This window comes from Schistocerca americana, chromosome 3 (assembly GCF_021461395.2).
Source record: "Schistocerca americana isolate TAMUIC-IGC-003095 chromosome 3, iqSchAmer2.1, whole genome shotgun sequence".
Lineage (NCBI taxonomy): Eukaryota > Metazoa > Arthropoda > Insecta > Orthoptera > Acrididae > Schistocerca > Schistocerca americana.
Window position 1 is genome coordinate 813,134,426 of NC_060121.1, and position 27,152 is coordinate 813,161,577.

Genomic DNA, 27,152 nt, shown 5'->3' on the forward strand with positions numbered 1-27,152 from the left:
GCTCTTCTGTTTTCAAGAGCAACTGGGAGCTGTTAGCATGTAACCCATCGTCCTCCACAAGCCATTCTACATCTACATCTACATTTATACTCCACAAGCCACACAACGGTGTGTGGCGGAGGGCACTTTACGTGCCACTGTCATTACCTCGCTTTCCTATTCCAGTCGCGTATGGTTCGCGGGAAGAACGACTGCCGGAAAGCCTCCGTGCGCGCTCGAATCTCTCTAATTCTACATTCGTGACCTCCTCGGGAGGTATAAGTAGGAGTAAGCAATATATTCGATGCCCCATCCAGAAACGCACCCTCTCGAAACCTGGACAGCAAGGTACACCACGATGCAGAACGCCTCTCTTTCAGAGTCTGCCACTTGAGTTTGCTAAACATCTCCGTAACGCTATCACGCTTACCAAATAACCCTGTGACGAAACGCGCCGCTCTTCTCTGGATCTTCTCTATCTCCTCTGTCAACCCGACCTGGTACGGATCCCACACAGATGAGCAATACTCAAGTACAGGTTGAACGAGTGTTTTGTAAGCCACCTCCTTTGTTGATGGACTACATTTTCTAAGGACTCTCCCAATGAATCCCAACCTGGTACCCGTCTTACCAACAATTAATTTTATATGATCATTCCACTTCAAATCGTTCCGTACGCATACTCCCAGATATTTTACAGAAGTAACTACTACCAGTGTTTGTTCTGCTATCATATAATCATACAATAAAGGATCCTTCTTTCTATGTATTCGCAATACATTACATTTGTCTATGTTAAGGGTCAGTTGCCACTCCCTGCACCAAGTGCCTATCCACTGCAGATCTTCCTGCATTTCGCTGCAATTTTCTAATGCTGCAACTTCTCTGTATACTACAGCATCATCCGCGAAAAGCCGCATGGAACTTCCGACACTATCTACTAGGTCATTTATATATATTGTGAAAAGCAATGGTCCATAACACTCCCCTGTGGCACGCCAGAGGTTACTTTAACGTCTGGAGACGTCTCTCCATTGAGAACCACATGCTGTGTTGTGAGACCCCTTGCACTATTACACATTAATGTGGCCACCGCTATGTTCGACGACGTTGTGCAGTAACTATTCACAGACGGTAGGTGGCAGTACTAACAACGGAGGGATATAACGCGTGTCGGGGGAACGGGAATAGCTTTAGTCGTTATCGTAATTCAGAAACGGAGCGATTTATGACGTCCAAAAGGGTTCGGTCATTGGCTTCAGGGGCACCGGTAGAAGCATTTACCTAATTGTAAACTGTTCGCTTGCCACCATGGCTAAAGTATACTGTGCATGGCAAAATGGCACTATCAAAAACCAGCACTGAGGCAACTACGGTGCACCACAGGCCATAGATGACACGTATGAACGACGTCTGCGGAGATGTGTATGGGCGAATAGAAGTGCAACTGTTGAGCAACCGACCGCCCAGATGGACGAAGGGGCTATCAAAAATGTTCAAATGTGTGTGAAATCTTATGGGACTCAACTGCTAAGGTTATCAGTCCCTAAGCTTACACACTACTTAACCTAAATTATCCTAAGGACAAACACATACACCCATGCCCGAGGGAGGACTCGAACCTCCGCCGGGACCAGCCGCACAGTCCATGAGTGCAGCGCCCTAGACCGCTCGGCTAATTCCGCGCGGCAAAGGGGCTATCAAAAGTGTCTCTTCAAAGACTGTTTAGCGATCATTGCTGCGTATGGGCTTCCACTGCAGAACCTGTTTCATCCATGCATGCTGACTGCTGTTAAACGGCGACGAAAGGTGGAATCTACAAGTCACTACCGCAGCTCGGCGTCCACTGAGTGGCGACACGTGGTATTTTCACATGAATCACGTTTTAAGCGCCATTGCACAGTCGGCCGTCGGTGTGTACTGCGTGAAACCTCTGAAAGCAAACAGCCTGCAATCAAGAGGGAGTGTCATGGTCTTGTGAATGTTTTCGTGACATTCTGGAACGCACAGTGCATCAAGACAAGTATGCATCTATCGACGTTCACCACTAAATGCAGATTATTTTTCCTCAGCACGATCGCACCTACCAACAGGATAATGCAACATGTCGCACAGCTCACAGAGTACTTGCGTGGTTGGAAGAGCAGCAGGATGAGTTCACCGTACTCCCCTAGGCACCAAACTCCCCGGGTTTTAAACCCAGTCGAGACTTGTGTCGGTCCACTTCTATGGCCATTGCACTGCAGTCAAGTCAGCGTGGCTCCGCATCCCTGTCGGCTCTTTCCAGAACTTCATTAATACCTTCCTGCACCTCTCGCACTGCAAAGAGTGGTTGTACAGGCCTTTGACAGGTGGTTACAATAATGTGACAAGACAGTGTTTATCTCTCACGGAACCATCATGATGCGGCTGCCATTACACAACACTGTCAACACCCACGAACACATGCTTTAGTAAACTTGTAGCTCCTGCGTGGTGCGATGAAACTAATTTTACAACTGAAATTGATCGTAAAAAATCACTTTTGATAGTGAGCAGAAAAATAGTATCAAGTGGTAAGGTTCCAGGCCACGAAAAAGCACATTTTCACAAACAATTGTACCATCTTTGAAATAAAATTTGACAACACAGAATTTTTCAAAAAAGAAATCCAAACATTTAATACTAGAACAACATTTCATAAGCAATAAAGCCCTTCAGACAGTTAATTGAATCACTAAGCAGCTTAACGTTATGCTGAAATTAACTTCCAAAACATAGAATTTCTTAAAAAACAAAACTCATCAGTTAATAAAAGAACAATATTCAGTAAGCAATGAAAGCCTGAAACGAATTGAAGTAATTAAATAACCTTTACTTTAGCACATTTCTGAGGCGTTCATATAACAAGCCCACTGAAGCTTTGAAAAATAATCAGGATAATGAATGATGCAGAACTGTATCAGAGAGAGAAACAGTTAAGAAAATTTACATCGCTGAAACACTAAGTTACACAACAAGTTAGGCTACAAGAAAAACATGTGAAATCTTATGGAAGGTCCCCCAGATGAGATGGTAAATTAAAACATTAAACATTGGGTTCAACGTTTAGCAGCTGACACAGTGGAAGATGAACACGCACGTAAAACATTAACCATGACAGGCAGAAGAGATAAACGTTCAGTGTTAAATTTCAGCTGATATACGACAGAAGTCTCGCCCTCTCGTCTCTTATAGGGTGCCTAAAGGATGCTGCGTTCTCGGAATGCTATACAATTCAAGAAAATCGCATTAACAGTTTTTGTTACAAATAAGCAGACTGACAATAATAAACTCTGAATTTACAACGGTGTCGCAAGCGATGGGTGACATGCAGATAAGTCAGAGTCCTTTGCTATATAAAATGTTCACGCAAGTTTGTCACACAATTTGTGGATCACTAATAACTGCTATCGTAGTGTCGGTCTACAGATGTGCTGGTCTGCGAGTCCCGGTCTGGTACTTTGATAATACTGTATTCACTTCTTGTAGAGGCCGCTCCTGTCGTGGTGCGGTCCTAGTCAGCTGGCTATTGGCTAACGTCGACTCACCGCCTTCTCTTCTCTTGCTTTCTTCGTCTTCGTCCCCGCGCTTGTGGTTACGCCGGAACAGAAGTTTAACATGAATTTCTCACCGAATGACCATTCTTCCGTAATCGTTCTGAAGTAACAGAGTCATAATCTTCAATATCGTGTGCCAAACCCAATGCACTTATGCTAACTTCCTTCTCAAGGCGCTCGACCAAGTTAACAACCGTACCTGGACTGCAGCAACGCACCAGAAATAGAATGGCGTCAAGACGAACTTACTCACTAGGGCACAACAAAGAGTCATGTCGCAATGTGCCACGCCTAGCCCATCACCGGTGATTATGCCACAAGTCACTCAAAGACGCTTCTGTCCCGTCAAGCCCTAGCGATCCGCATGTGACGGCACTGGGCCGGCTGTCCCCTGTGGAAGAGGAAAGTAAACACTTTCTCAACAATTAAGAAAATATACACTTGCATATACCACGGATATTGCGCTATGGCACTTTTAAGTAAAAATGCTTGAACCATTTTTTGTCGAGCAGGGCATACATGCGCCCATGTTCTTTTGCAACGAACGACTCTCTGTTATGCAGAACCATGCCTACTCACCTCCAAGGCCGCGACTTATCATTACGACTGATACTGCACAACTGATACTACACAACAAATAAACGCATAAAATTTGTGAGGCCAGGAATTCAATGGAGTAAATACAACTAAAGCGCTGAAATCGTAAAATACTAGTCGGATAACTGCTATATTCAAAAGGACGTATTGAATAGAATAGGGGAGAAGAGTAATTTGTGGCACAACTAGACTAGAAGAAGGGATCAGTTGGTAGGACATATCCTGAGGCATCAAGGTATCACCAATTTAGTATTGGAGGGCACCGTGGACAGTAAAAATCATAGAGGGAGACCAAGAGATGAATACACTAATCAGATTCAGAAGGATGTAGGTTGCAGTAGGTACTGGGAGATGAAGAAGCTTGCACAGGATAGAGTAGGATGGAGAGCTGCATCAAACCAGTCTCTAGACTGAAGACCACAAAAAAAAAAAGAAATGGACATGGTAATATGTCTAAACAGTACAATATTCAAAAAGGACCGAAAGAACTGGATTTCATTTCTCACAGTGACTGTGCAGAACATGACACATTTGTCTAAGGACACTCTTGGATAATTTTCTTTGTTTATTTATTTGCAACATGCTCCACTATGATATTTATAATACTACCTGTACGTATTGTGTGTATGTGTTATATGATGGTGATGATATGAGAGAAGGGAGAGGGTGAAACCCGGCGCCAGCACACAGTCTACTCCTCGTGAACGGCACCAAGGAGGTCGCCAGACTTAACGTCTACATCCGGCGGATGGATCACCATCAAGTGTCACGTGCCTTCACTTCATGAGACACCGCAGAGAGGTTTGATATTTAAATCACGACACTGGGGGAAAGTCTGGTGAGAAGACAGCTCTCCTCCACTTGCCCGCCAGATACTGGCGGAGAAAATTTTTTCCACCATGAGGATTCGAACCCCCACTTCGAGCGCTAGCGCATAGGCGTGAGTTAGCGTCCTCGGCCACGGAGGCAGGTAGGCTTGGATAGTGTGGTTGGCATTATGCAATGCTTATCCAAGTAGTGGACAAACAGCGACTAGAAGAACAATCATGTCTTTTTCATTCTAGTTAGTTTATGATAATTGCGAATCACAATGCCATACTTCGGTGCTTTTCTTTTGATGTGTGTGATACCATTGCTTTTCTCGCCAGTACACCATTTATCCATGTAATTAATGTTATTATTGCCAGTTTGCCTATTTAAGAAGTAAATACCTGCACAAATCTTCCTGCTTTATTTTGAGTGCATGTTGTTAGGCCTCCGAAGATCTCTGAGTACTACACTCTGTAGAAGACACGGAGACTGTGCTGCAGCTTTCTTTCCCCTAATCTTTTGGCAACAGCTGCCTTAGAGAGCAGTTGTTAGCGGATAGAGCTCACCGATTAACAAGTAAACAAGAGACAGTGGTGAGTTTATCACAGTCACATTCAGCCTTACAAAACAGCGGTTCGCATTACGCTAATCTAACATAGCGACTTTCGACACTCCGGCAACTGCTATCTACTGTTTTAAGCCGAACGTGTCTTTGTTCTTAAGAAAAAACTGCCTCGTATCTGGAATATTAGACCTGCAAGGATAGATACATTATTTACGTAATGTATCTTTCCAAGGCTGAAACTATAGGCAGCAACTTTGTTATTCACATGAGTTATCAACGTTATGGTCATGTAGTTCGATGCTCATTTGTTCCAACGAAAGTACAGTTGTCTTACTCTCCCAGAAAACATGTGTATCGGTTTCCCATCTTTGGACAGTATCCGTAAAGCAAATCTCTTCATTCGATGAAATCGTTTCATTCCTTCAGATCTTTTTAGATTAGGAAATGGAAAAATGTCACTTGGCATGAAACTGGTGAACATGCTTTGTGAGGCACTGTATCCTGACCATCCAACACATTTTTATCATCACAGAGATCTTTATGTGAGAGACATAATGTTCTTTGAGAAAGAGAATATTTCTGTCTTTTGAACTTGGCTTTCCCTGCTTCATCTCATTATTCGTGATCAGGGTGAGGGCTGCTGTGAGGCGAGTTGGGGAGGGGATGAGGGGAGAGGGGGGGAGCTCGGGAGGAGCAGGCTTCAGTGCACAACCAGCCACACTGAGTTAAGCTTTCCATGAGTTCTCTCAAAAGTTTGCAACAACTGCCAGTATGGTTGCTTTGAAAAGGACACAGCCTATCTACTATCCTCTACTTCGCAAATCTGAATTTGTGCTATGTCTCTAATGTCTTTGTCATCGACGGACGTCAGACTTTTTTTTTCCTTTCTACCCTCCCTTCAGGTCAGCGTGAATACTGCTTAATAAAAGTCACTGTTTCACCAATTTTCAGGGAGTCAACTGCCTTCAAATTCTGTTACCATCACTTTTTCGACTACGAAATAGTTTAATTTTTTCTTCACGCTCTTTCATCTGTTTCAGTCCACTTTCTTCGCAGTAATTTTGACACTGTGGCATGAAAAATCCAGGTTTTGTCTATAATAGCAATACGACGTCGGATGCCTTTGAAATGTGCGTCGAAAGTCTAGACAGTCTCGAGATTTCCTTCCACTTTTATGGAGACAACAAACGCGGCACCAAGCCCAGTTTCAATTTCTTCGTATGCAGAATTTCTCTCAGGGTGTGTATCCATTTAAGTTGGGGAGCTTACTGTGCTGCCAGAAGAATACAAGACAAAAAAACTACAGTATAGAAATAGTTCTTAGTGAAATACGTAACGAAACAGGATCCTTCCTAGCATTACTTGTACCAGAAATGACCATCTTCATACAAAAAATTTAGTAAAAATTAATTTATCTTTCAAATTAAAGCAGAATTCGGTCCAAAAAATATATTAAAATCGGAGGAAACTTATTGTGTTTCTAATTACATGAACATAGGATCTCATGCAGGTAATTTTGGAATCACTAAAAGTAAAAAATGTTGACTATTTCCAAAATTCGCTGAAAATTACGCTCAATGAGACTAAAACAATTTCTAATACACACCAAACAACTAAGGCTTCACATTGGCTCCGAAATACTGTAGTATGACGAGTTCTGATTAAATAAATGCCAACCTACACACATCTGTCAAACTGAAATTTTCATGCAGTCTAAATACTTCAGCAATGAAAATCCACCTAGTCTCTCCTGATTGCTCGTAACTAACTATTTTAATGGCGGGCAGTATGTGACATACACATCATACTTTAGTATCACACCGCACAGAACAGCACAAAATTCTACATGCTGTTTGGATAAACATGCAAAAGAAAGAAGATGGAGAAAACATAAAAATTACTTATCGCTGCAATTATAAATGTTAGAAGAATACAGACGATGCCAAAAGAAAGAAACACTCGCAAAATATGGTATTTTGCTACAAAAGAATATTTAATTAGAGAAATTAAATTCAGTTTGCCTTTTTAATTTACTAAAAATGCTTTAAAATGCCTGTGATTTAAGATAAGTGAGATAGGTAGCAAGAATGAGAAGTCGTAAAAGTAATATCAGCAGAAAAATTGTTTGTTTAACGTCTAAGTCTTTACGAAATAAATTTGTGAGAGGGGAGCTTCGCAACAGTCATATTCTTATCTGTGACAAAAAATGGCGTGGTAATGTCCCATGTTAGCGGCCCTTAAGCAATAACTAGAGAGAGCCCAAGGACAGCCTGCATTGTGGCCAGATTTTCCCCCCCTCCACCTATTACCCAACAGATGAGGTCCCCTCTCAAGAGATAGGTCAATTGCCCTATGCACAAAATGGTGGAAAAATCAAAATAATCCAGTTGTGCTCTGCAAAATGGCGCAATTCAAGATGGCGGACTATCCCAGTTGTTCTATGTTAAAACCCCAAGATGGCTGACCTGAGGTAACCCAGTGTGTTGTATAGATTCATGAAGTCGAGATTGTGATTCACCATGGCTGATCTTGGAATAAGAGGACAATCCCTGTATTGTCAGAATCCAAGATGAAGATCCAGTATGGCCACTAGGATTACCCCAGCTCCATGACATCAGAGTAGAAGATTGTGGACCTAAGCTAATGAATGATCGTTTTGTTCATATATATATATATATATATATATATATATATATATATATATATATATATATATATATATATATATATATATATATGAACAAAACGATATATATATATATATAGTTTGTTAATTGGAATATGATGTAAAATAGATTACAGTCATTTTGTTTAAAGTGTATGTGACTGATCGAACCCCAAGGGCCTTACGTCCTTACATTATATTAAATTCATGTTTGTGACAGTCATCCATGTAAGCAGTGGCGCGTATTTTGTATGACATTGATGGACTTAGCACCCAAAGTCATAAATGAACTGGAGGGAGAGTAAGATTGTCTTGTAGGTGGGTAAGTCATGCAGCTGATGTTCTGAAGTGTGCAGTCAAAATTATTCCCTATAGTGCTCTGAAACTCTGATGAAAGGGTTCAGAAAGTGGGGCTACAATAAGTTGCACACTTACAAGCCAACTCAAAAAGATGTTTGTCATGGATGCAAGAATTTCCAGACATAAATTATGGCTCAAATGGCTCTGAGCACTATGGAACTTAACATCTGAGGTTATCAGTCCCCTAGAACTTAGAACTACTTAAACCTAACTGACCTAAGGTCATCACACACATCCATGCCTGAGGCACATAAATTATGCTGTGGTTGGAGTCATGGTGAGCCATATTTGTCTACATTAATAAAGACATGAAGAAATTGTGTAACAATGTTCATCATCACAAATTTCGACTGCTCATCTGTTACAAAGCAAGAAATTTTATGTACTCTGAAGTCTAGAAGTGTATAGGCGAGTCAGTCATATTAGCGAATGTAACTGAGCACTGAATTTTGAAACAATATAGATTATCAATTCTCCATAGTTCTCTGTTACATTATTACCTACAAACAATTATTATAATTATTATCCTATAGAATTAATTTTACTCTGCAATTTTGATTCTGGAAACAATGCCTGAAGCTGTGGCTAAGCCATGTCTGCACAATATCGTTTCTTCCACATCTCTCTAGGTATGCTGGAGAACTTATGTGAAGTGTTGAAGGTAGGAGATGTTAGACAAAGGTGTCATGTTTGAGTTCTGATCTGCCACACGTCTTTAATCAACCAGGAAGTTTCAGCTCCTATTCTGTTTTGTGTGTTGTTCAAAGAAGAACGATTTAATAATTTTAACTAACTGAAACGACCCCCTTATTGTATTCTATTCTTAGCCAAGTACATATTTGTATTAATGACCAAAAATGAGAAAATCTGTGTGGACTGGTCGCCTTTCTACTTGCATTGATTAGTTTTGGTTTGCTGTCTTTTTAAAATTTATCACAAATGATTTTTAATAATTATTTAAGATCAAATTTTCAAATTTAGTTTCCACAAAGCTACACAGTAAATATCTTTCTGACATAAATCTTAATTTAAACAAGACATTTAAACATTTCACCTCATTACAAAAGTAATATTCAAAATCTCTCCCTCAAGTAGTGGCTGCTGTCATATTTTATGTTAAGTATTTATTTCAGATGAAAATACCAACGATAAATTAGAGGGTGCTCTCAACGTGATCCTGAATGCAAGCATTGTTTGTTTGGTGAATATAAAACAGTTATTAAGATGATAACATAGGTAGACAGTGGAGTGAAGTGTACTGTAAACGTATTTTGTGTGGCAAGAACCAAACCCTATATCCACCCAAGACTTCTGATAAATGATAGCCTTTCACAGCAATTTCAGCAGAGATCAGAACATGATTATAAGTTGTAAAATTTGATATCAGTGTCGTGTCTGCAAAATTAGTAACAAGATATGTCCAAATGAGTGCTAGAAACATTTAAAATCTTAATTAACAGCTTTTTATGAGTGTAACAATTATGGTACATTCATGGGTCAAGATCATGCGAATGGATACAAGTAGCCATTCAAAGCATGATAGTTTAGAGACAAAAGTGTACAAATTGTTACAAGGAGACCATACACAAGGCTTATGCATTAATATATATTTGACAAGCAAAAATGTGGGTGCAATTACAAGCTCCCTTCCATGGTCAGTGTGTCTGTGCAGGCCGCCACCGCATGTGCCCTCACATGCTGTACCAAGTCTGCTGGGTCACAGCAGTACACTCAACACCTGCTTCCGACTTGACTATACGACACAAAGTGCTTTTTGCATTTCAAATTTCCCTATCATTTTAACTTAGGTCATGTGGGCTGCGACTGCAGCGCTGTCACAGATAACGTACTTGTGGTGGAAGTCGGAACTACTATCTTACACCTTCTGTCACGTAGTCAAGTTGGAAGTACACATCCAACGTCCTGCTACAGCCCAGCCAACTAGTCAGGGTACACGAAGGCACATGCAGCAAAGTTTCCATGTACCCTGTGTGGATGCTCTGACCGTGGAAGGGAAAACTCCCCCACATTTTGTTTAAATAAATATGTAAACACTCCTCCTTGTATACTCGGCTTTACCATCTTGGATTCTAGCATTATAGGGCTGGAAAAAAAGCCAGTAGCCATAATGGATCACCATCTTGGATTCTGATGTTTTAGGGACAGTCCTCATACTTCCATGTCCACCATTTTAATTTGTGGACTTATACGACATCTTGGTTGCGCTCAGGTCTGCCACCTTGGATTTTATACTTAGGACTATTGGCTTAGGCCCGTAGCATTGTACACGTTTTTCTCCATTTTACGCTTAGTACAATTGGGTTTTCTTCAGTTCGTCATTTTTTGAATTTCCCACCATTTTAACAAAGGACAATTGATGACAGGAAGCAATTTAATATGTTCATCTACCAACTTCCCAGTCCATGATATGTGCCAAAAAGGCCCACATTACATACCTCCCAAACTGAACCAAAACAGCCGAAGGAAACACATATTCTACTCACCTTTTCTCAACAACACCAATATAATATTCACTGGAGAAGAAGAGGCAATACTTAGCAAAGGTTTAAAACACAACTGGAAGAAATAACCAAGAGGAGCTCATCACTAGTGTCACACAGATTTCAACAATTGCCTTTAGAAGCAAAATGACAGAATAGCAGCCTGCCACAAAATTAACGAAATTATTGTGAAGGAAATTGCAAAACCATTTCCAGAATACAAAAAGAGAGAAGAAGCCCTTACATGTACCTTTAAGACTAAATTAAACATAAATAATGCAATAATTGTAAGAGCTGACAAGGGTAATACAACAGAGCAAAATACATAGAAAAAACTTTAGACTTCTTCCAAACCAACAACATAACAGAAATACATGAAGATCCAACAGCCAGAATACAAAAAGAGATTAAACACATTTCAAACAACATCAACATCCTACTCACCATCCAAGAAGCAAGAAACATTGTAACAACGAGCCCACAAGCACCTTGCCTTAGATCACAACCAAAGATCCACAAAAATGAGACCCCATCAGGCCTACAGTGAACTGTACGAACAGCCCAACATTATAACTCACCAAAACGCTCTTCAAATTTCTCAAAGAAGCATACATATTCAATAATAAGAGAACACTTAAAAACGCAGCAGAATTTATACAACATGTCAAAAACATAGAAGTTCATGATGGAGTCACACTTGCTTCATATGACATACAAAACCTTTATTCCTCCGTGCCAATAGATCCTACACTACAGATAATCAATGCCAACCAGCAAAAGCACGAAAAATCCCTTCAACCCACATTTCTGAGCTAATGGACCTGCTCGAATTCTCACTTTCACACAACTGTTTTAAATTTAACAGTAAAATCCACAAACAAACAGATAGTCTGGCAATGGGCTCAAACCTTTCTGGATTGTTAGCTGAAATATTTATAAGTAATTTAGAAAACAAATTCCTGAATTCCAATCACCACCTCGTCAAAAATATCATCTACTACTACAGATTCGTAGATGATACCACAATTTCAATCAAAGGCACAAAAGATGACATCAATGAGTTGAACAAATTATTCAACAACTCTCATGAAAACATAAATTCAAAGTTGAACACCAAGAAGGTGACAGTATAAATTTTGTTGACCTTATCATTAGTATGAAGAGAAACAGACATCAGCTTGAAATTTATCAGAAGCCTACCACAACACATACAACAATCCACAACTCCTCTTGTCACCCCACAGCCCACAAAATGGCAGCATTCCGGTACAAGATCAGTAGAGCTATCCAACTACCACTCTCTGAAGACAAATGTGAACCAGAAATTGAAAAAATAAAAATAAAACAAACAGCTAAGGCCAATAGTTATAACAGCTCCATAGTAGACACCCTAAAACACTCAATAGTGGCAAAGAAATTATATCACAAGAAACAAAAAGAAAACTACATCTTCCATACAATCCCATTTTTAGGTAGCATTTCATATCAGACTGCCAATATGTCTTCAAACGGAAAGGCATAAGCATATCCTTTACCACAGATAACAAGATTGGGTAGACATTACTCGCCAACATCAGCACACGAAACTCACTTCATCATGCAGGTGTGAACAAAATTGAATGTCTGGACTGTGACTGCTTCTACATAGGCCAACAGGCAGATCATTTGAGATTAGATTCAAAGAACACATGGCAGCACTAAAAAACAAAAAAATACCACACATCAGCAATAGCCACCCACCTGCATGAAACAAAACATCATGTTAACAACACCGGTATCAGCATCTTACACATCCAAGCAAAAGGCAAAAAACTAGACATCCTTGAAATGCTCCAAATATACAAACACCAAACCAAACAACCTGAATCCATCTTAAATGACAAAAATTACTATATAGTATCATCTCTGTTTTCAGCAACTGACTGTGTAATTAAATTTGCAATGCACATACACACACGAACACAAACATGCACATGCACACACACCTTAATATTTACCATAATTATTTATTTATGGTTCCATGAGAGCCCCCAAACGTCAAGGGACTGACCTCATTTACAAATATATCATCACACCAGCAGCTTGAACCTATATGTACAACTATATGTACATCAACTATTGACACAAATTGTACATCCATCTGCATGTTTTAAAGCATTAACCAATGTGTTACCCCAACCTTTAGGCAGTTATTACATGTAACAGATATAATCTTAAGACCCCCTGCTTTGTAAAGTTTGCTCTCATAGAATCACTCCTTCCACCCTCTCGCTGCCTGTCACTTTCTCTTTCTCTTCCTCTCCTTCTGCCTCCAGCCTAAGGTGAATCCCAACCAAAACAGTTATTTGTGTATAATTTTACCACTCTAGCCAACATAATTTTTGTACTTAAAGTTTGTAACATGGCATCTGATTGTATAAACGAATATGAAGTTTAAGATATATTAACTTGTCAAAACTGGATTTGTGTACCAGCTGAAATATTTATTCCAAAACATTCATTCGACACCTCAAAACAAACATCTACATAATCCTTTAAAATTTATTCTGTAATAATGTTGTTATGATGTATATTCTTTGTACTTTGTGATAATGTTTTCTCTACTGCTGTACGATCCATGCAGCTAATGGTTTCCAGACGCCATATTTTTTTATAAAATGTGACAGTATATGTGTAATGTGTTACGACAGTGGAAGGAACCTATGACCATTGTAGGTACTCTATTTTACTTATTTTATTTGTACCGTTAGATACACATTTAGTTTTTTGTCAAAAAAAACCCAAAACCCTGTTCTGAAATAGTGCTTTGTTTCTCCACTACACAGTGCCATACGTTCCTCCAAAAAATCAAAACACACACAAATGTCATACTAACAAATGTAAATCCACCTTATGATGGATGTTTAAACCTTTGAAATGCGTCGTGGAGATAAGTAAACAAAGACTGGTAACAATAAAGTAGTTGTTTCATTTAATGTCAATAACAGTCATGGTAAAGCCCAACCTAAAATGTTCGCATTTAATATGAAACATTTTGATCTTTTAAGGGTAATTACATTGTTACACACATAGAAATATTTTAAGCAAATTACAGCAGAAAATGAAATATAACAGTGCTATAGATGGCAGTTACATAACATGTATTTAAAAATACCATCTGATCTTAAAAGAAAATAAAAACAGAAATAGAAGAAGAAAAATTACATCATACTACAGTAATACTTTAGCACATGCCCTGTGTTTTATCATGTGATGTTCTCTCGAAACACTTTTGATAAAATCTTTCTAACATGAATGAAGTATGTTGTTTAGTATACTTCTTGTGTTCATGCGATCCAACATAACTAAGGTATTATATTTTTCAGTTGGATATGCATATTAGGAAATAAAAAATGTCATTACACTAAACAACCAAAAGAATAACGTTCTCATAATATACCTAATTTTTTCACTCCTTGCATAAAAGGTGATCCCAAATTCAGTACCTCTGTCTCTAGTTCTCATATAAAAATTTACTTCTCCTGCTTGGACATGGTTGCATCATAAAACAAAAACTGCAGGTAGTTTTTCAACGTATTATTTATCACTAACGTAAATACTGAGATGCCCCAATAAATTGTTATTATTGTCATCTACCATCACAGTTGCAAAATTCACACTCATTTTTATCCCTTCATACTAAGTATTGACAAAACTGTCTGAACAATTAATCTCTGCTTTACATTCTGTTAACCAGTCCATACCTAGAATCACACCTACACTTGACCCAGGCACTACATAAAGTTATGTCCAAAATCATGCCCTCAATTAGAAAGTCTAAATATTTTTCACTCTTATCACTTTGGAGGTGAGTGATGTAGCTTCCATATTGCCTGGATTGTACACTAAAAAGACGAGCGATGTACGACCTATGTCAGCTGTTTTTCAGCTTTGTAAACGTATCAAAACATTAGTCTTCATTTTTCGTTTGTATAAATGTACTTTATGATGCTTCTACCACCACGAAAAAGCACACATGGCAGTACCTATCACTCATACTGAGAGGAAAGGTACACAGACAATATTGTGTATTACTTACTTCGCGGCGTCTACATTCCCCTTGTTGCCATGTGCCATGCATCACATGGTTACATGCAGAGGGCACTGATTATTGTCTGCTAGCTAAAAATCTGATTACCCAGAAGCTGAAAATAAAATGAACTTTCGTTTCACAGATGAGAACATCCGCTGATCCTAAAATAGATAGACACTGGGAATGTATTTGTTCTGATGAAAAAACACAAAATCACTACATCCAGTGTCAATATCAGAACAAAATTACGAATTATAGAACAAATGAAACCTGCCTGTATTTTGCATTATAATAAAAACAAGGCTGGTGTGCACCAGAGTGAATAAATGGACTAACACCCCTATCAAATGAAGCAAGTAAAGAGGTGGAAGAATGTTTTTTCTCCACATTTTCAGTAAAATGTAAAAAATCGATGCCTGCTAAAAAGCACCTTGTTGAATTCGTTACTGAATTGACAGCAGCTTTGATAAACTAATGAGCCCTGGTTGAATCAAATTCCATTCAAAATAGTTCACCTGTAAACAGACACAGTGGAAGATATTATGGCAAATTCATTTCTGCCGCAGAAATGTCAAAATGGCCTCAGAGCAGGTGTAAGGTTTGTGCAGCACTAAGCTAGGCAGGATCTGGCGACATGAATTGTCCTTATTAGTATAAAAAATATTAATAAAGTAACTGAACTTTTAAATTTTAGCAGATAAGTGGAACCCTTATTAAGAATTATCGCTTAAACTGTCCTATTGAAAATGACCACTAGTATGTAGATGCACAATACAGTGCGTTATTTACAGTGTTTCTGTCGACTGTGGTATCTGTTGTTGGTGATGTAGTCCAAATGTGCTTCACTGCTTCGCTCAGAAAAACATGACATTTACTGACGTCGCTTCACTTAGTATCCATTTGTCAGCACTGTTCGAGTGTTAATGTTTTTATATTATTTTCTAAGATACTATTTTACAGCGAGAAGCACGTCAACACATTTATATTTCGCAGTACGCACTATTCACCAAAAACTGCATACTCAGTAAGTACGTCACTCCAGTGTCTGCACATCATAATCTTCAAAATTACTTTGTGAAATGATAGTCGACGACAGGAGGCACTTTAGTGAGTTCAGCTTTCAACCTCATAGTCCGCAATACATAAAGAATAAGTCCATGTTGTCGTTGATGTTGTTGTTGTTGTTGTGGTCTTCAGTCCGCCGAAAACTTGTTTGATGCGGTTCTGCACAATAGTGTACACAGTGCAAGCCTCTTTATGTTTGCGTAGCTATTGTTGCCTACATCAACTTGAGCCTGACTACTGTAGTGAAGTTTTTGTCTCCCTACAGGCTGAGTTAAATCAACTAATCCCCTATTTTAGTCAAGCTGTGCCATTTTTTTTCTCTACAATTCGATTAGCTATATATTCACTGGCCATCCTAACTACCCGCCTAACCTTCAGCAGTCCTCTGTAGCAACGTATTACAGTACTTCTGCTCTAACTCCTCCCGAAAACGAGTTCAGTGTCTTAACGATCCATCAGATCGGTTGGCCGAGTTGAAGCAAAGTTATCATACAGGCTAAGTATACATGAAGCACGTTCGAATCTTTGTTTAGCTGGTATGATACTGGAACATTACGTGCTCGTACGAGAGAGATTGTTGAAAGCAGACTCCAGTGGAACATACCCTCCATATTGGTCCCTTATCAAATTAAAAATTATAGAATTGTTTACTTGCCAAAAAATCTGGTGGATTGTAACTGTTGTTTCTGTAATTGAACGTAGTTTTACCGCAGTCCCAGCATCAGTAAAAGTTGAAGAAAGGTATTTAACAATCCGCGTAAACCCACTGAGAAAATTTAAAAAAATGGTTCAAATGGCTCTGAGCACTATGGGACTTAACATCTATGGTCTTCAGTCCCCTAGAACATAGAACTACTTAAACGTAACTAACCTAAGGACATCACACAACACCCAGTCATCACGAGGCAGAGAAAAGTCAAAGAACCGATTTTCGGTGTAGGACACATTTAAAAATAGTTGTTCTTCAGACAATCAGTCCGTGAATGGAACGGAAAAATATTTTAATGTGTGGTCCCCTGAATATACAGTTTTAAAGTCACCTGCAGAGTCCATGAATGAGCTCCTCAAGTATTCACTCTTCGAAACGGCTGTTAACACTTGATTCACTGAGAAAAAACATCGGACGAAGCATACAATGTAAGCTTTCATGGTCGGCATATTTTTCAGTAGAAACTTCCGGGCTGGGAGGCTACACTGTAGTGTTACGGCCAGCTGCTTGGTGATCATTTGGAGCCATTCATGGACTTCATCTTCCCAAACAATGATGTAATATTTATGGATGCCATGTCACCGGGCCACAATTATTCGCGACTGGTATTAAGAACATTCTGGACAATTCGAGCGAATAATTTGGCCACCCAGACCGCCCGACGTGAATAACATCGAACATTTACGGGACATAATCGAAAGATCAGTGCGTGGACAAAATTCTACAGCGGCAACACTTCCGGAATTATGGACGGCTATAGCGGCAACATGACCCAATATTTATACAGGGGACTTTCAGTGACTTGTTGAGTACATATTACGTCAATCTGCTGCACTACGCCGGCCACAAGGAGGTCCGACACGATGTTGGGAGGAATACCTTTGGGAGGAATACCTTAACTTTTGTCACCTCATTGTATGTCCAGCATGTGTTAAGAAATCTGTATCACAGGCGCAGGATGGTGCGTCATCTCAGCAATATTTTTTTTTTCTTTATTCTTATGGAATCATGGACCTTGCCGTTGGTGGGGAGGCTTGCGTGCCTCAACGATACAGATAGCCGTACCGTAGGTGCAACCACAACGGAGGGATATCTGTTAAGAGGCCAGACAAACGTGTGGTTCCTGAAGAGGGGCAGCAGCCTTTTCAGTAGTTGCAGGGGCAACAGTCTGGATGATTGACTGATCTGGCCTTGTAACACTAACCAAAATGGCCTGGCTGTTCTGGTACTGGAACGGCTGAAAGCAAGGGGAAACTACAGCATGCAGCTTTACTGTATGATTAAATGATGATGGCGTCCTCTTGGGTAAAATATTCCGGAGGTAAAGTAGTCCCCCATTCCGATCTCCGGGCGGGGACTACTCAAGAGGACATTGTTATCAGGAGAAAGAAAACTGGTGTTCTACGGATCGGAGCGTGGAATGTCAGATCCCTTAATCGGGCAGGTAGGTTAGAAAATTTAAAAAGGGAAATGGATAGGTTAAAGTTAGATATAGAAGGAATTAGTGAAGTTCGGTGGCAGGAGGAACAAGACTTCTGGTCAGGTGAATACAGGGTTATAAGTACAAAATCAAATAGGGGTAATGCAGGAGTAGGTTTAATAATGAATAAAAAAATAGGAGTGCGGGTAAGCTACTACAAACAGCATAGTGAACGCATTATTGTGGCCAAGATAGACACGAAGCCCACGCCTACTACAGTAGTACAAGTTTATATGCCAACTAGCTCTGCAGATGACGAAGAAATTGATGAAATGTATGATGAAATAAAAGAAATTATTCAGGTAGTGCAGGGAGACGAAAATTTAATAGTCATGGGTGACTGGAATTCGTCAGTAGGAAAAGGGAGAGAAGGAAACATAGTAGTTGAATATGGATTGGGGGTAAGAAATGAAAGAGGAAACCACCTGATAGAATTTTGCGCAGAGCATAACTTAATCATAGCTAATACTTGGTTTAAGAATCATCATAGAAGGTTGTATACATGGAAGAACCCTGGAGATACTAAAAGGTATCAGATAGACTATATAATGGTAAGACAGAGATTTAGGAACCAGGTTTTAAATTGTAAGACATTTCCAGGGGCAGATGTGGACTCTGACCACAATCTATTGATTATGAACTGTAGATTAAAACTGAAGAAACTGCAAAAAGGTGGGAATTTAAGGAGATGGGACCTGGATAAACTGACTAAACCAGAGATTGTACAGAGTTTCAGGGAGAGCATAAGGGGACAATTGACAGGGTTGGGGGAAAGAAACACAGTAGAAGAAGAATGGGTAGCTTTGAGGGATGAAATAGTTAAGGCAGCAGAGGATCAAATAGGTAAAAAGACGAGGGCTAGTAGAAACCCTTGGGTAACAGAGGAAATATTGAATTTAATTGATGAAAGGAGAAAATATAAAAATGCAGTAAATGAAGCAGGCAAAAAGGAATACAAACGTCTCAAAAATGATATCGACAGGAAGTGCAAAATGGCTAAGCAGGGATGGCTAGAGGACAAATGTAAGGATGTAGAGGCTTATCTCACTAGGGGTAAGATAGATACTGCCTACAGGAAAATTAAAGAGACCTATGGAGAAAGGAGAACCACTTGCATGAATATCAAGAACTTTGATGGAAACCCAGTTCTAAGCAAGGAAGGGAAAGCAGAAAGGTGGAAGGAGTATATAGAGGGCCTATACAAGGGCAATGTACTTGAGGACAATATTATGGAAATGGAAGAGGATGTAGATGAAGATGAAATGGGAGATATGATATTGCGTCAAGAGTTTGACAGAGCACTGAAAGACCTGAGTCGAAACAAGGCCCCTGGAGTAGACAACATTCCATTAGAACTACTGGCAACCTTGGGAGAGCCAGTCCTGACAAAACTCTACCATCTGGTGAGCAAGATGTATGAGACAGGTGAAATACCCTCAGACTTCAAGAAGAATATAATAATCCCAATCCCAAAGAAAGCAGGTGTTGACAGATGTGAAAATTACCGTACTATCAGTTAAATAAGTCACAGCTGCAAAATACTAACGCGAATCCTTTACAGACGAATGGAAAAACTGATAGAAGCCAACCTCGGGGAAGATCAGTTTGGATTCTGTGGAAATGTTGGAACACGTGAGGCAATACTGACCCTACGACTTATCTTAGAAGAAAGATTAAGGAAAGGCAAACCTACGTTTCTAGCATTTGTAGACTTAGAGAAAGCTTTTGACAATGTTGATTGGAATACTCTCTTTCAAATTCTGAAGGTGGCAGGGATAAAATACGGAGAGCGAAAGGCAATTTACAATTTGTACAGAAAGCAGATGGCAGTTATAAGAGTCGAGGGGTATGAAAGGGAAGCAGTGGTTGGGAAGGGAGTAAGACAGGGTTGTAGCCTATCCCCGATGTTATTCAATCTGTATATTGAGCAAGCAATAGAGGAAACAAAAGAAAAGTTCGGAGTAGGCATTAAAATCCATGGAGAAGAAATAAAGACTTTGAGGTTCGCCGATGACATTGTAATTCTGTCGGGTGATGCTGAGGGAATTAGATTAGCAAACGAGACACTTAAAGTAGTAAAGGAGTTTTGCTGTTTGGGGAGCAAAATAACTGATGATGGTCGAGGTAGAGAGGATATAAAATGTAGACTGGCAATGGCAAGGAAAGCGTTTCTTAAGAAGGGAAATTTGTTAACATCGAGTATTGATGTGTCAGGAAGTCGTTTCTGAAAGTATTTGTATGGAGTGTAGCCATGTATGGAAGTGAAACGTGGACGATAAATAGCTTGGACAAGAAGAGAATAGAAGCTTTCGAAATGTGGTGCTACAGAAGAATGCTGAAGATTAGATGGGTTGATCACATAACTAATGAGGAGGTATTGAATAGAATTGGGGAGAAGAGAAATTTGTGGCACAACTTGACTAGAAGAAGGGATCGGTTGGTGGGACACGTTCTGAGGCATCAAGGGATCACCAATTTAGTATTGGAGGGCAGTGTGGAGTGTAAAAATCGTAGAGGGAGACCAAGAGATGAATACACTAAACAGATTCAGAAGGATGTAGGTTGCAGTAGGTACTGGGAGATGAAGAAGCTTGCACAGGATAGAATAGCATGGAGAGCTGCATCATACCAGTCTCAGGACTGAAGACCACAACAACAACATTCTTATTTGCTATCATTTAGAAATGATCTGCCATCTAATGATAGTACATACAGGTAATATGAAGTTTATTTGATTTCTTTTTATTTTAACGATGTTTTGACAATGTCACAGATTTAAATTAACTTAAAATTTATTACAACTCACCATGCAAGGGTGAGGACTTAAACGGTACTTTGAGCCTCTCAACCTCAGATGGTGTGATGCTACATCTAGGTTAGGTTCCTCTACACGGCAGTGTGTGCTGTCCTCTACTTCTATATTTCTCTTATACTCTAATATTGCTGTCTAATGAAAATTTGTTTTACGTGGTACTCTGGTGACTACAAATTATCCTCTTCCATATTTGTTCGTCTTCGCCTGTCCCGCTGTTGTCTGATCTGCTACCACTACTATTGTTGTCTCAATAGCATTGTCTGCAGACTTATTCGTTGCTTGCGCTCGTTGCCGCCTGCACTGTAGTCCCTACTATTTTTATAGCGCTCTAGATATCCTGCCTGTGCAGTCCACAAGGTCTGGGCTCTTAACTTATTGTGTTGCGTCGTCGTGTGAGTGTGCTATCAACAGTCACAGTATAGAGGTTTTTTTGTGGTCCTCCTCCCTGCACAGGTACACTCAGCCTCCTAATCGAGGTTTACACACAGCAAATGCGTGCAGCATGGTCCATGGGCAGTTAAGAAACGAACTACGTCCCGGCTGGGGCTGACATACTTCATCCTAAATTGCTCCCTGATATTGGGGAAGAATACAAAAACCTTAAGGGCCTTTTGAATTCACTCTCCAGCTTTTGAGCTGTCTCAGGATTTCCTTCTCTAAGAGGTCTCTGTGTCTTGTGTGGCCATCTTCAGCCAATAAGCAGTCGCGCGAGTTATGTCTATCGGGAACATACCGAGAACCACGCCGAAAGCTCTCGACAGCCACAGGAATGACCTCTGCCCGCGCCTTACCGCCATTGTATTAGGCGCGCTTCAGTGTCGATGTGCCCACACGCAGACAGCAAACATATTGTTGATTCGAATGGAGCGCAATGGTATGTTGCTGTTATAGTCATGGGTTACCTTTAGTGGGGAACACCCTGAAAAAAAAAATAACATTCCGCACAAACTTTTGAAGCCATCGACGCCAGTTTTGTAAAGGCCTCGTCGCTACTGCTGTGGAGGCCGAGTTGCCATTGTTACGGTAGGCCGAGTTTGTGAGTTCGTGAAACGGTTTATGGTGCAGTACACCGCTAAGATAATTTCTCCCTACCACTATTACACAATGTGATCCAGGGTCAGGTTACAGGATAGGAGAAGGAAGGTTCTACAACACTCCAACAAATTGGAAACTAAGTTACTTTACTTATCTTTGTGTGACTGGTTGAATGATGAAGTCTGCAACACTGCATGTAATATAACAAAAAAAGGCCCTCAATGGCTGAGTGCAAATAATTGTAGGTAAACTTCACAGCAGACAGGAACTGCAATTTACACCAACTGCCTGTTCACTTCTGATAGTTGAATAAACGACGTTCTCTGTCTAACAAAGGGAGTGCCAGGGTTAGGAAATGAAGTTCGGAGTGGGACGGCGCATGTTTGCAGCACTACCCCATAGAGTTATAATGCCCCAACCATTTGGCCAGATGGCCAGCCATTCACGAGAAAAACGCTCCGAAACTTTCAGTCCTACAGTATATAACACTCATGTGTCCGCTCACTGAACCGAATGGCACGGTGGTCGATGCAATATTGGTAACAGTTCGTGCTTCGTATTTTCAAAGTATCTATTTGCTTTTCCTTACTGAAAAAATACAATGACGTTCAAATTGAAAGCTTTTGTTCTTTCAACTTTTCCAACCAAATTATTTCCTTCAAATATTCGTTCGTATTGTATACTGACAATATTTCATTTCTATCATGTATACACTCCTGGAAATTGAAATAAGAACACCGTGAATTCATTGTCCCAGGAAGGGGAAACTTTATTGACACATTCCTGGGGTCAGATACATCACATGATCACACTGACAGAACCACAGGCACATAGACACAGGCAACAGAGCATGCACAATGTCGGCACTAGTACAGTGTATATCCACCTTTCGCAGCAATGCAGGTTGCTATTCTCCCATGGAGACGATCGTAGAGATGCTGGACGTAGTCCTGTGGAACGGCTTGCCATGCATTTCCACCTGGCGCCTCAGTTGGACCAGCGTTCGTGCTGGACGTGCAGACCGCCTGAGACGACGCTTCATCCAGTCCCAAACATGCTCAATGGGGGACAGATCCGGAGATCTTGCTGGCCAGGGTAGTTGACTTACACCTTCTAGAGCACGTTGGGTGGCACGGGATACAGGCGGACGTGCATTGTCCTGTTGGAACAGCAAGTTCCCTTGCCGGTCTAGGAATGGTAGAACGATGGGTTCTATGACGGTTTGGATGTACCGTGCACTATTCAGTGTCCCCTCGACGATCACCAGTGGTGTACGGCCAGTGTAGGAGATCGCTCCCCACACCATGATGCCGGGTGTTGGCCCTGTGTGCCTCGGTCGTATGCAGTCCTGATTGTGGCGCTCACCTGCACGGCGCCAAACACGCATACGACCATCATTGGCACCAAGGCAGAAGCGACTCTCATCGCTGAAGACGACACGTCTCCATTCGTCCCTCCATTCACGCCTGTCGCGACACCATTGGAGGCGGGCTGCACGATGTTGGGGCGTGAGCGTAAGACGGCCTAACGGTGTGCGGGACCGTAGCCCAGCTTCATGGAGACGGTTGCGAATGGTTCTCGCCGATACCCCAGGAGCAACAGTGTCCCTAATTTGCTGGGAAGTGGCGGTGCGGTCCCCTACGGCACTGCGTAGGATCCTACGGTCTTGGCGTGCATCCGTGCGTCGCTGCCGTCCGGTCCCAGGTCGACGGGCACGTGCACCTTCCGCCGACCACTGGCGACAACATCGATGTACTGTGGAGACCTCACGCCCCACGTGTTGAGCAATTCGGCGGTACGTCCACCCGGCCTCCCGCATGCCCACTATACGCCCTCGCTCAAAGTCCGTCAACTGCACATACGGTTCACGTCCACGCTGTCGCGGCATGCTACCAGTGTTAAAGACTGCGATGGAGCTCCGTATGCCACGGCAAACTGGCTGACACTGACGGCGGCGGTGCACAAATGCTGCGCAGCTAGCGCCATTCGACGGCCAACACCGCGGTTCCTGGTGTGTCCGCTGTGCCGTGCGTGTGATCATTGCTTGTACAGCCCTCTCGCAGTGTCCGGAGCAAGTATGGTGGGTCTGACACACCGGTGTCAATGTGTTCTTTTTTCCATTTCCAGGAGTGTATTATTCATAACATCCTCGAACAGGAGCGTAAGGCTTCTATCCGACTAGTTCAGGTACACGATGGACTTCAATGTCATGAGACCGCTATAAACGAAGGTCCCCACAAAGGGGCATTCGACAAGCATGGAGAGCGAAGGGATAGCTGCGCATCCGCGCTCCCTGCACTACAAACAGGGAAGAAGAACCTAGCAGTTGCTTTTGTGCGCTTGGAACGTGTACACGTGTGTGAAAGTTTTTCCTGTTGCTAACGTTTTGTGGTTACAATGCTTCGAAGTGAACACATCGCGAGTTCTGAGGGACTTGTAGAACATATTACCGACGATTCTCTACACAGCGAGAAATCGAAGTTGCTGATTAAAGATGCAGTTACCCATGCATTGCTGGCTGAAAACGGTTTACTAGCGTCAGAAGGTTCGCCGTCAATTCCACACGAAGCTATGCTGACGGCGCAGAAGTTGTACAACACTGTGATAGATTTCTTGAGTTAAAACACTATCGTCGTTGATGAAGAGTTACTTCACGAGAATGAAGGTAGTGAAGATATAGGATTCGAAGACGTTACAATAGACGATTCTTCGGACGAGTATGAACCCCCAGGGAAACAATCCGAAGAGCCTACGTATATTCCGCTCGAATACAAAATATTATGTGTCAACAACGTGAAAGCACGTCCTCGGTGGAGTCTGCAGGCGCTGAAAAGTAAAGGATGTCAACGTTTAAAAAAGAAAGGAATATTTATGACGATGGGAAAACGAAATTAAAAAGGGTGGATCTGTATTTGACAAATACACAGTGATAGATTCGTGGACTTATGATCGTTTTGTCGAAGCCTGGAACAATTACCAGCAAGTTACCACTCGAAATCTGCAACAATGGGCTTTGGCAGCGGCAGCTCAATTTGAAAACTTTGAATTGAAAGCTTCTAGTCTATGGGTGGCGAGATTTAAACAACGGCACAGAATTTGTCACCGGGAAGTAACAAAATTCTTATCACGAAAGGAAACAGTGACATTGGAAGAAACCTTGGCTGTTGCAGAAACTTTCCGGCTACAAACTCGAGATTTAATACCCACTTTTGACAAGGACTATATTATCAACACGGATCAAACAGGTATGTGACACAAAAGGAAATCACATTCTATAAATGGTATTTCAAACAACGACTACCCATTTGAATAATTCTCTTATATAATCATGTAATTGTACATCACATTAAATATCGTGCTGTTTCATTTGCTTCCAGGAAGTCAGTACCAGTCTACTCTACTTTCAACCGGACTCTCACCCATAAAGGAAAGAAGACCGTACGTGTGAAGATAGAGGACATGAAGAAAGTTACGCATTCATATACAGCACAGTATGCTATTACTTTTTCCGGACGTGTCCTGCCAAGTCTTTTCGTATGCCTGCAGGAGACAACAGGTGCATTTGGACCCTGAGTCCAGGAGACGATCGATGAATACGCCATTACGTCATTAAGACGTCATCAAAATCTGGAAAGCTGACTACAAAAATGTATAACGAGTTTCTTGAAACGTCTTTGAAGCCCTAAGTTGGGAACAAAAGGTTTCTCCTCATCGCGACTCCTGGGGAGGGCAAACACAACCAGAATTGTATGACGAGGTTTTCCAGGACGACGCACAACGTCCCACCTGTACCCTCAAAGTTATTCCACCGAAGTGTACACCACTAGTGCAGCCCTGTGATGTTTATTTTTACAGACAGGAGAAAAATTTCATTAAATGCCTGTAAAACTGCGCCACGTTAATTGAACAGGAACGAGATATTAATTCCCGAGAAGATTGTATTAAAATTCACTCGATCGTTCACCATCAGTTATCATCTCCTGTTTTTCACAATATGATCCAATAGGTATGGTTCACGTCGAAACTAACCGCAGAAAAACACATCTTTAAAAATGTTAACGAGGTCTTCTTTTCGACAGATATCCTCAAAACTCGCTGCTGGGGTAAAAATCTTCATTTATTCGATGCGCAAATTTTTCTAACATCTTTTGTTTCGAGTGTTTTTATGACAACTATCATTCTGGCTCGTGTGTAATTTCGGAATTCAGCGAATAAACATATCATTATTCATAGTCTTCACAATATGAATATTATTCTCCCATGCACACAGTTTCCAATATACAATACGAACGAAATGTAGTGTGATGTCCTTAGGTTAGTTAGGTTTAAGTAGTTCTAAGTTCTAGGGGACTGATGACCATAGATGTTAAGTCCCGTAGTGCTCAGAGCCATTTGAAACAATTGAACAATACGAACGAATATTTGGAGGAAATACTTTGGTTGTAAAATGTTGAAAGACGAAAAGCTTTTTTTTCTTTTAATATGGAAAAGCAAATAGATACTTTAAAAATACGAAGCACGAATTGTTACCAATATTGCATCGGCCACCGCGCCATTCGGTTCAGTGAGCGGACGCATGGGTGTTATATACTGTAGGACTGAAAGTTTCGGAGTGTTTTTCTCGTGAATGGCTTCATCTGGCTTGATGGCTGGGGCATTGTAACTCTATGGGGTAGTGCTGCAAACACGCGCCGTCCCACTCCGAACTTCCATTTCCCAACTCTGGCACTCCTCTTGTAAGCCAGCGATGGACCGGCGAGAGCTGCTCTTCTGTCTTCCGAGTAGCCTTCCGCCCGTTGTCGTCCGGTCATTGGCGGATTGTACTCGGCCGGCAACTGGCCGAAGCGAAGTCGGTATCTTCATTCTCAGCACCGCTCGTGGCGCAGGTGGAACTTACGCAAGTGGCGAGTCTCCATGGAAC